Source organism: Podarcis pityusensis (genome assembly GCF_964106645.2).
Source record: "Podarcis pityusensis genome assembly, chromosome: 2".
NCBI lineage: Eukaryota > Metazoa > Chordata > Lepidosauria > Squamata > Lacertidae > Podarcis > Podarcis pityusensis.
The window spans coordinates 58,681,099-58,692,741 of record NC_138029.1 but is presented as its reverse complement, the minus strand read 5'-3'; the positions used below and the strand labels follow the sequence as shown (position 1 = coordinate 58,692,741).

Here is an 11,643-nt window from a genome sequence, read left to right as displayed (position 1 = left end):
CTTTTTATGGGGTATCTACCCAACACTTGCATCAGCTTGTTGTTCCTTATGCTTCTTCTGATTTTATTTTTTTTTAAAAGAAGAGTTGTGCAATCTTGGTTGCTACTCTTTTGCATACTCTCTATTACGCCGTGATGTAGTTGGGTGGATGAGTCTATCGTGAGACACATTCTCTTTGGCATAGAGCTGAGCCAAACGATTTGCTCTGCTCTCTTTCTAGCACTAGGTGGCGGCCCAGCAATGGGTGGTGCCCACTGAAAATGGCAGGGTCGAAGGTAGGGAGACCAGCAGTTGGTGGAGCCTTAGCCAATGACAGGCAGAGCAACTTCTGGTAGGTTACAAATAAGAAGGCAGGCAGCTTCGGGCCCTAATGGACCAGCCTTAACTGGTGGTTGAGCCAGTGTGGTGTAGTGGTTAAGAGTGGTAGACTCGTAATCTGGGGAACCGGGTTCGCTTCCCCGCTCCTCCACATGCAGCTGCTGGGTGACCTTGGGCTAGCCACACTTCTCTGAAGTCTCTCAGCCCTGCTCACCTCACAGAGTGTTTGTTGTGGGGGAGGAAGGGAAAGGAGATTGTGAGCCGCTTTGAGACTCCTTCGGGTAGTGATAAAGCGGGATATCAAATCCAAATCCAAAAGCAGCAAGCATTCATCCTTTGGTGATGATGAATGCTAGTAATTTTTTGTGGTCTCAGGATGTTTATCATTACAAGAAGATGGCAGAGGGTAGCAGTGCTTTCTCTTCTTTTACAGAACAAGCTTTGCCGCTGCTTCAAGTAGCGACAGGGTTGCAATGAGTACATCTTCCCATTCTTCAGGCCTATATAATGGATCTGGCAAATGGGGTGAATCCTTATCTCCTGCAACCCCATAGATCAAGTTTAAGAGGTGGGGAGAGCCAGCCACCCATCAGTCGTATGACATTGCAATTACATCAGGTGAATTATTTTTTAAAAGTGCTCTGCGTGTAAACTCTGCACTGTGCAGCAAGCTATGCAAGCCCTGGCCACCAGCTGATCACCAGGGTTTTCATGCACAGTGCTATGCAAGCTCCGATGACCAGCCGCACTGTGCCATAGTATAAAATGCCCCATAGGGAACACTGCTATATCATGATGGAAAAAGATGGCTACCCCAAACAGCCCTGGCAAGGTGTGTGTGTGCATGTGGACATGCACCTTTGTAAACTACCCTGAGGTAACTTGCTCAGCTGCCTAATCCTATCAAGTAGTAAGGCTTTTCTTTTCTTTTCTATCACATATCAGCTGCCAATGTTTGGTAGAATGTGTGGTAAACTGATCATCTAGAAATTCAGTGTTTGTGGCAACCTCCTGCTGCTTTTTACAGCATGTTTGTATCATGCCATTATGCTAGTTCAGTACATCACCACTCTTGACAGATTTTTACCATTTCTTTAGAGGAAACAGTCAAACATCTGCTCTTCTTTAACAAATGTGTGTGTGTGTGATTCTGTGATGTGTGCGTATGTATTAAGCTTGGGTACCAGAAGACACATAAAACATCATTGACTTTAAAGACTGCAATTCCCCGGTTCTCTTCCTTTTTGAGGAAGTCGTTGAAGAAGGAAGCCAATGTTAACTTTTTCGGCTAATTATCCATCAATCTTATCCATAATATCTGTGTTTGGGAAAATTTCAAGGCCACTGTCTGGATCACCACCCAGACACTTATGGCAGGAACTTTAGGGATTTTAAGATTTCATGTTCCAAATCAAACTGCTTGGCTTACCAAAAGTTTGTCTCATGGATATATAAAGAATTTCTGAACTCAGGACCAGGACACCAGAAAGGGGGGCGGGGTGTACACATTTTAAATTTTGTTCTGATTGTTCTTCATGTTTGCTTACTCTGTTGCCTGCAAGATCCTAGCTGCCTTATTTTTACTCCCATCCACCATGACACCTCATGGCCCAATTGTTTGTGAAGCAGCTCACTCATTAACTGTTGGACTTCTTTCCAGTCTTCTGAAGGTTTCAACTTCACATAGCCAGCCATCGTCAACAATTTGCCACTCATACCTATTTTAGATGGAAAGGAGCCAGAAATTCCTGAACAGGATGCTTTAGCACACTAATAAAACTGTGTCTACACCTATTTCCCATCTCCCATTTTGTGTTTATACCCCCTGCCATTTTTCACCGGTTCCTTTTTTTGCACACTTATATCTCAGTTACAGAACTTGAGTAAAATAAATTGAAGAAAGGAAGTTAGAGTCACAGTGAGAAGACTTGCAGCAGGATGGGGCACTGAGTATGGAAAAGCTCCATCCTCTTGGCAGATATATAACTTCATGAGCATATGTGCTAACCTACTCCAGCCTTTTCCTTGATAAATTAAATTCGGAGCTTATTCAAAGTAGTTCTTCTTTCAAGTAGACACATTGACTTCTGTTTCAAGCCAGCAACCTTGCAGAAATCAATGCATTTTGAGGTCAGTTCAGTTGTTACGCAGAGCACTGCAGGAGATTTGAGATCTTAGCTCTGCCCTCCTTATGATGGAGAAGAGGTGAGGAACTTGATACAGCCAGTGGGCTGGATTCTGACCTCCCTCAACCCCCAGGGGGCATTTTGACAGATGGGTGGGATCACTCACCTGCCAAGCACCTGACATCACCTTGATGTCAAGTGAAGTGCGTTCATTTGCCTGCACCGTTTGAATCAAACTGCATGGGCAGGTTTGCCGGAGCTTCTGACCACCTCATTGGCAGCAGGTGCAAATCCACTTTCTGAAGGGAGCCATACCTTTACCTGCTCTGCCCACCTGATGGTATGTATGACATCAAATGTAGGGCAGGTGGATGGGATTGAGAGAAAATAGCTTCATTGAGTCTGTGGCCCACAAGGTCCGAACCACTGTGCTAGGGCAAATGCCCATGCAAGTGAAGGGCCTTGTCACCAGGCCATGTCATTCTTCCACCTTTGCTTTGTAACATTTGTGCAAATGTAAAGTGGCTTGATATTAGCAAAGTATGTATACCCCTCCCTCAGATAGCTGACTTGGTTTGCAAGAGGGACGAGACACAACTTGATGATAGCACATCACATTCTATGCCTTGCATAACATCAAGCCAAGCGCTGATCATCTATAAAATGAGAATTATAACATTGGCACAGGGATCTGTGCCAATAAATCTTTCTGGGTTGTGATTGATGAAGGAATGCATGTGCCTTCAGACTGATTCTAACATCCAGTGGTAAAGTCCAGGGCTGGATCAAGACACATCAAAGAAGCATTTCAGTTAAACGCATTGCAAACTTTGTATGAGAAATCAGGTTGGCAAAAACGGAACTCCACAGCGCCATCTGGTGTCACAGTGTTATAATGCATATACAACGCATATAAAGTGCTTTTTCTTTGCCAATGTAGCTGAGTCTCAGATTTCAGGTTTTCCAGATCATTGTGAACCCTGAATCTAGGTTTCACGAAGGTTTGGTTTTTTTTTTAATGATATTTATTAAAGTTTCAAAAAAGATTGCAAAAATAAGAAAAAGAGAAAAAAGAAAAGAAAAAATACAAAATACAAAATACAGAAAAATAAAAACACTTAAAAACAAATCAGTCTTTCCATGTCTTGTCTTTCATTTACTTGTTTCCCTGACCTCCTCACACCTCCCTTTTTTGTATTCCAGTTCAGTTAGTTAATTCAGCAAATCCTTCCCTCTTTCTTTTTATCTTAATCCTTTAACTTAATATATTTTAACTTTAGATTCTCACCTGTTAACAATCCATTTTTACATACTCCTTTGTAACATTGCTGCTAAAACCACTTAACTTCATTCTGACATCATTCTAACATTCATTAATTTTGCAGTATTTCTGTAAATAATCTTTAAATTTCTTCCAATCTTCTTCCACCGACTCTTCTCCCTGGTCTCGGATTCTGCCAGTCATTTCCGCCAGTTCCATGTAGTCCATCACCTTCATCTGCCATTCTTCCAGGGTGGGTAAATCTTGTGTCTTCCAGTACTTTGCAATAAGTATTCTTGCTGCTGTTGTAGCATACATAAAGAAAGTTCTATCCTTCTTTGGCACCAATTGGCCAACCATGCCCAGGAGAAAGGCCTCTGGTTTCTTCAGAAAGGTATATCTAAATACCTTTTTCATTTCATTATAGATCATCTCCCAGAAAGCCTTAATGCTTGGGCACGTCCACCAAAGGTGAAAGAATGTACCTTCAGTTTCTTTACATTTCCAACATTTATTATCGGGCAAATGATAGATTTTTGCAAGCTTGACTGGTGTCATGTACCACCTGTATATCATTTTCATAATATTCTCTCTTAAGGCATTACATGCCGTAAACTTCATACCTGTGGTCCATAACTGTTCCCAGTCAGCCATCATTATGTTATGTCCAACATCTTGTGCCCATTTAATCATAGCAGATTTCACCGTTTCATCCTGAGTATTCCATTTCAACAGCAAGTTATACATCTTTGACAAAATCTTGGTTTTGGGTTCTAACAGTTCTGTTTCCAATTTTGATTTTTCCACCTGGAAGCCAATTTTCTTGTCCAAATTATATGCCTCTGATTATCTGATAATAATGAAGCCAATCTCGCACTTTATTTTTTAGTTTTTCAAAACTCTGCAATTTCAATCTGGTTTCACGAAGGTTTTTATCCCCAACGTGGCCAGGAATCATAGAATCATAGAATCATAGAGTAGGAAGAGACCACAAGGGCCATCGAGTCCAACCCCCTGCCAAGCAGGAAACACCATCAGAGCACTCCTGACATATGGTTGTCAAGCCTCTGCTTAAAGACCTCCAAAGAAGGAGACTCTTTGGCAGCAAATTCCACTGTCGAACAGCTCTTACTGTCAGGAAGTTCTTCCTAATGTTTAGGTGGAATCTTCTTTCTTGTAGTTTGGATCCATTGCTCCGTGTCCGCTTCTCTGGAGCAGCAGAAAACAACCTTTCTCCCTCCTCTATGTGACATCCTTTTATATATTTGAACATGGCTATCATATCACCCCTTAACCTCCTCTTCTCCAGGCTAAACATGCCCAGCTCCCTTAGCCGTTCCTCATAAGGCATCGTTTCCAGGCCTTTGACATGTTCCAGTTTGTCAGTGTCCTTCTGGAGAGGGACCACAAGTTGCATCCTCATCTGGCAACCTTCCCTGGAGCAACGGGTTCCTTCTCAGCACCAGGCAGAGAACATGTTCTCCTCACTCTCTCATGCAGGGTTCCCCAACATCCTGAAAGGCAACGCATGGCCCCTTTCTTTCATTGCTGACAACACTTCTCTTTATAGACTACGTTTGCCCAAAATGACCATGATGGCAGGGGGAAATACTTTGAGTTTCTTTTTTAATTGTTGATTTCCTTTGCTTAAGTAATGCTAACGCTGTAATTCTAATGAAACTATGAATTAAGAGGTCATAAATCTAAAGATACTGTGACTACCACAATGTGGGATGCGGAACAAATAAGCCCTATGGGGTTTATTATATTACACCTTGCTTTGCACAGATGTTATCTATGCTACTTTAAATTATATTGTATTGCTTTCCTTTCAGTCATGACAAAGCATAAGTTGTGAACAAGAATACTGAGAATCCAACCTGATGGGTAATAAGGAAGAAGGCTGAGCTGAGAGCTTGGAAGTCCCTGAATTCTCAATTCAGCAGTAAATTTACAAGGTGGGCCTTGACACTACACTCTCTCCCAGCCCCCTACAAAGCTGGCAATAATGGGGAATAAAATTAATACTGGTCTTTCTTGCAGGGCTGATTTCAGCCTTACTGAGATATTGTATCTGAAGCACTCTGAACATGGAAATGTGCTGTGTAAAAGCAAATTATGATCTCCATGCACTGCTTGCCAATCAGTCAATATTTAAAAACTGATAAGTGTTCAAACCTTATTTTAAATTTCAATAATAAACAAAATGCTTCTAATGAAAAATAAAAAGCCTATTTCTGGGCTCTAACAGCTTGATTGTATGTAACACACTCCAAACACTTCAGAGTTATCCAGAACCAAGTAGGAATAAGGGAGATTAAATTGGTCCATTGGGGGGGGGGGGGGCGTCCAATTTCTGGTGGACCACTTAGCGTTTGGAGTCTTGCGAAGAAAGGATTAGGTGTGCTTTGGTCTCAACCAGTGCATCAGGCACTTCTAATGCCATAGAGTATATAGAGGAGCACTAAGTACAGATGAGGTATATGCCAGTAGACGATGCAAAGTGTCAGCCGCCCCCCCCCCCTTCTAGAAGAATGTCAGCCTTCAGCCAGTAATCTGCATGTCATTTTCCTGTAGCTGCCACCCCATTGGAAATCAATGTCCTTTGCCTTAAATAATGCATTTGACATACAACCTGGCAATAATACAGACTGATCTAATGGGAGAGTGTATCCATTAGCCTTTTAGATAGACCAATTTCCTTCAAAACGAGTAGCTTGCAGTAAGGTTGTTCACACAGCTTATTTTAAGGCCTAAATCAGCCCAAATCCAGGTGCTCAAGGCCTAAAAACCTGAGATCTGTGCACAAAAAATTGTTCAGGAGTTGTTGACACTTTCATAATTGATTGCGTTCTGCAAGCTGTTTCTATACATGTGCACCTGTTAAAGTCACAAAACAGGGTGGTGTTGCATGGTGGCCATCGTATTAGGTGTGCAGCAGCAGGGATTTGGGTTCTCTGTGTTTATATTGGGCTTTCAGAGGGCTCCCGTGGGCTGCCACACAAGAGCGTGGATGTTCTGAAATTCTGACACCAGCAGCAGGAGGAGCTGAGGCAGGCAGACAATGCAATTAATCATAGTAGATAGCAGAAGGTACTAGGCTTCCTACACCCCCTAGTGGACGGCTATGGAATGGTCAAGGTACTTGGCACAGTAAGCTTGTGCAAAAAGTGGGTGTTTCTTTTTTTAAAGCAACTTATACCACCACCACCACCACTACTAATAAATAATTGTCCACCCTAAGGTCTCAAGCAGCTTACAGCATTAAAACATAATATTAAAAACAATTTAAAACAACCGAGATAGCCAGAGTGTGAGCTGTATCATTACATAGCCAGGCTAAGCATCATTTCTGTTCAGAAACGTAAAACAGCACCATATGGAATATTGCAATGCTTTAATATGCTCTAGAATCATTACCTGGTGGGCTACTACGATGAGACTCAGCCTGTTAATTATGCCAAAACAACAAAACAAAACCCCAGAATTTATAATTATGTCTTCAGCAAAATACTTACCCTTTTTTTGGTATGAGTTGCAAATGATGTTTTTTTTTGTTTAGTCATTTAGTCGTGTCCAACTCTTCATGACCCCATGGACCAGAGCATGCCAGGCACTCCTGTCTTCCACTGCCTCCCACAGTTTGGTCAGAATCATGTTTGCAGCTTCGAGAACACTGTCCAACCATCTCGTCCTCTGTTGTCCCCTTCTCCTTGTGCCCTCAATCTTTCCCAACATCAGGGTCTTTTCCAGGGAGTCTTCTCTTCTCATGAGGTGGCCAAAGTACTGGAGCCTCAGCTTCAGGATCTGTCCTTGCAGGATCTGTCCTTGCAGCACTCAGGGCTGACTTCCTTCAGAATGGATAGGTTTGATCTTCTTGCATTCCATGGGACTCTCAAGAGTCTCCTCCAGCACCATAATTCAAAAGCATCAATTCTTTGGAGATTAGCCTTCTTTATGGTCCAGCTGTCACTTCCATACATCACTGATACTGAATATTAAAACAGTTTTCTTTCACATTGCCATCATTCCTGTCTCAGGCACACGGTCCAGAATCTGTTCCTCTGTTCTCTGACTACATTAATTTTTCTCCCATTTCTTTTCAATTTTTTCATGAGTTAGTTCTTCAATAATTTCTGCCAATACATTTTATGTTTCTTCCACCTAACAAAGTTTACACCCTACTGAAATTAAATTGAAAGTTAGATTTTCACTGAAGAAGAAAAGGCAAGATACGGAGTAAATTTGAGGATCGATTCCTTAGAGATACTATATACAATTCTCTGTCTCAGGCAAAAAAGGACAGAAGTGCTCTGAAACTTGCAGTTTGTCTGGCAGGAGGGGAAATTGTTTCTTTGCTTGCTAGTTTTGGAAAAGTCCTTATGAATAGATGCCATCCAGGACAGAGAGCATGACTAAGCAGCCAGAGAAAGGGAGCAAATATTAATTATGCTGAACTACAGCCAGTAATGGTCCCTACTGATGAAATGCTGCATTTTTATGACCTGGTATAATTTGCAGCATGAAGCTACCCAGAGTCAGACTTTGGAGAAGAAGTCATTAGCCTTTCAGAAGCTGCAAGAGTGACATCATGTGAGCAATGCATGTCTTAGCCTTCAGATGACAATATACCCAGTCGTCTCTTGCTCTTTCTGGGGTCACTCCATGTTGCTAATGTAGGCTTCCTCAACCTCGGCCCTCCAGATGTTTTTGGCTTACAACTCCCATGATCCCTAGCTAGCAGGGCCAGTGGTCAGGGTTGGTGGGAATGGTAGTCTCAAAACATCTGGAAGGCTGAGGTTGAGGACGCCTGTGCTAATAGCACTGGGTCATGCTTGCATTTCATTCTGCAACACAAAATATGATGGTTCAATGTTAAATCCTTCACCAAAGTCAGAGACTATGGCATCCTAATTTTGCTAGGATTAGAATCAGGGTAGCGCAAACCAGTCCTTTGGATAAATTGTATTCACCAGCCAATTCTAAAATGCTCTTCCTTGCCACTACTTGTGGAACTCTATAATTGAATTGATTATAGGCTGCCTTTTTTCTGTGAAATGGGTCAGACTTTTGGGGATATTGGAGCAGAAAAGATCCAGTGCATTACAGAATGTTACATTCCAGCTTTGCATTCTAGGAATTCTACAGGACCCAAAAGAACAAAAATATGTTGGATAGAATGTCACAGTTCTAGCTATAGAGCTGCCATAATTTGCTATCAGGGGTGGGGTGGGGGTGTCAGGATAGAGAGAGAGGAGACTTCCATCCACCCTGCAGGTCCCCAGGAACCATTTATATGGCCATGGATTCAAGAGCCGACCAATGGCTCTAACTGGAGCAGCATCCTTCAAACTGGGAATTCCCTAGGTTCATACATTAGTGGACCATGGGGGATTCTAGCTCCCCACCTTGAAGGTTGAAGTCAACCTTCTCCATTTGCAGGGACTGTCCTGTTTGTGCAGAAACGCATCCCATTCATATAATCATATCTTGCTTCTAACTTAAGGGTTTAGGATCAGGAGATAGAAGTGGAAATCAAATGTTACAGATGCACAGCAGATTCCGCCCCTTCTGTTTGCATACAACTGGGTGAATGGGAGGCAGTATAAGAAGAAAAGGTACCAAATTCTTATGGGGGGTGGTCCTGTGGATCTTTCCATAATATGGGCCCTGCACTGCAGGGGGATTAACGGAAAGCTAGTACAAGTACTAGGTATATGGCTGGAGGATTAAGTTACATTTAAAAAGGCACCTAAAAATTCAAGAGTGGTGTGCCTTAATTGTCTATTCACCAGACAATGTAGGCCCTGGAAATGGTCCTTAATGTCTTCCCTATACCATATTATATTGAGACATGCAGTGTATTTAAAGTCTTAAAAGAAGACCCCCCTCCCCCACTCAGAAAAGCTCCACACCCTTCTCCCATAACAAATAAGAAAACCTTTACTTGGTGGTTTTTAATGAAAATGCCATTTTGTTGTTCTAATGGCCAACAGCTGGGGAAATGAATGCTTTTCTCCTTCATCATCTGAAAACTTATTTGGAAGAGTATTGGTTTGTGGCTCTACTGGGTAACTTTGCTGATGATCTGATTTTAAAAGTCATTTAATTTCTTCTAAGACCACAGTGGTTACCATAGAAATACATTTGCTGCAAAACAAGGAATAATTAGTATACATTTGTTTCTTCATATCCCTTAATTTCTTCCATTCAGGGTCTTAAGCATATAATTAAAGGGATTATTTGGCTTTTTGATCCCCCCCCAATTCGTTTAAAGACCATACTCTTGTGTCGGCAGCGCCTAAGTCACATTGAGTAATCAGTCCAATCTGTTTGTCTACATGGATAAAAACGTCATGTTTTCCGCTGAAAACTCAGAAATGTAAGTAGCAATGAATTTTAGGATTTTTGTTTGTGTGTAAACAAGTAAAGCAACTGATTTACACAGGTAATGCTATAACCCAATGTTGTTAGAGAAGGTACTCCTAAAGAACGCTTTATGAGTGCGAAGCTCTCCTGTATATGCAGCTTTCTCTATTTGTGGAATGGCTGCTTCAAAGGCAGGCGAGGTCATTGGCAGCAAGAAACTGAAGCATGGAACAGCATACATGGGAGGAGGTGGATAGGATGTGAGGGACAATTGGATCAGCCCCAAGGTGTATTTGCCAATCAGGTGTGTGTGGAAAACATTTCTCACTGGATCTCTCAGCAGAGACAGAAAGAACATATGGTGAAAATGGACCATCGCGTTTTAGTTGACTCAGCATGTTCTGTCATGGCGAAGTCTATTTAAACAACCCAACTTTGCAGATAGAAAATGAAGGCTGCAATCCTCTGTGTGCTTGCCCAGAGTAAGGCCCATTGAACTTAGAGGAACTTTAACATGCATTGGATTGCATCATGCATCCATCCTACACCCAGAACCTATTATTTGCACATTTTTTTCCTAATTTATTTCAGTTGCAAAATATTTTTGTTTTCTTGGCGTGTTTATCCAACAGGGAATTTAGTGGTGGAAGAAAATGAATGAATGCGGCAATATAGCAGAAGGAGGGGTGAAAACAGCGTAGAAGGATTACAAATAGGCAGATGGAGGTAAGTCATGTTCCAGCTGAACTTGCTCCAGCTGACCTGTTTAGGAGCTTTTTGAAGATGTTAGTGGGATATTTTTAAGCATTTATTTAATAGTAGAGAAGATTTGATTTAATACTTGTATTCCTCATTTCGAACAACAAATGTTGAGCACAAAGCAACTCACGGTAACATTAAGAAAGCAACACACAATGCAAACACTATATTATCAAACACTGTGGCATATTAATAAAGCAAACAGCAGCTACAAATTCACCAAAACAATGAATACAATTCAATAAAGTCATTATAATTCAAAATATGAAAATGAAAGATTGACAAAAAATTGGGAAGGGGAAAGAGAAAGAAAACATGTGAAGTGTTTCAGATAGGCCAGGCCTTCCCAAGAAAAGCTGCCATGGACCTTTGAAAGCTCATTGGGTACAGCATGAGACTCTAAATCTCAGAGTTGTGGATTCGAGCCCCATGTTGGGCAAAAGATTCCTGCATTGCAGGGGGTTGGACTAAATGACCCTCATCGTCACTTAGAATTCTATTTTTCTTTTTCACATTAATATCTCTTATTTATTTCCTAGGGAAACAAGAATGGAGTCATGCAGAGAAAGAGAAAGAGAGAAAGAGAGAAAGAGAGAAAGAGCAGAAACAGCTACTATGTCCAGGGCTTAAGTAGACCAGGGTTTATTTAGTGCTTAATGTTATTATTTGTATTGCACCTTTCTCCCATTCTGGAAAGTCATCTGCAAGTGGTTTTTAGGCACTGACCAAACCAAAACCTGCTTAGCTTTAGCAAGATGGTGGAACCGCAAAAACAGAATCTGATGTCAGTACCAGGATTTAGGACATAGA

The 11,643-nt window shown here is 41.7% G+C and overlaps 1 long non-coding RNA gene across 1 annotated transcript; it reads left to right on the top strand.

Moving 5' to 3' along the window:
• The first annotated feature begins 838 nt into the window (after nucleotides 1-838).
• LOC308472435 lies at nucleotides 839-10,800 on the top strand. The gene is made up of 3 exons (XR_013983514.1): nucleotides 839-936; nucleotides 5,541-5,663; nucleotides 10,707-10,800. It is a non-coding gene; the product is annotated as an uncharacterized lncRNA (long non-coding RNA).
• The last annotated feature ends 843 nt before the right edge of the window (nucleotides 10,801-11,643 follow it).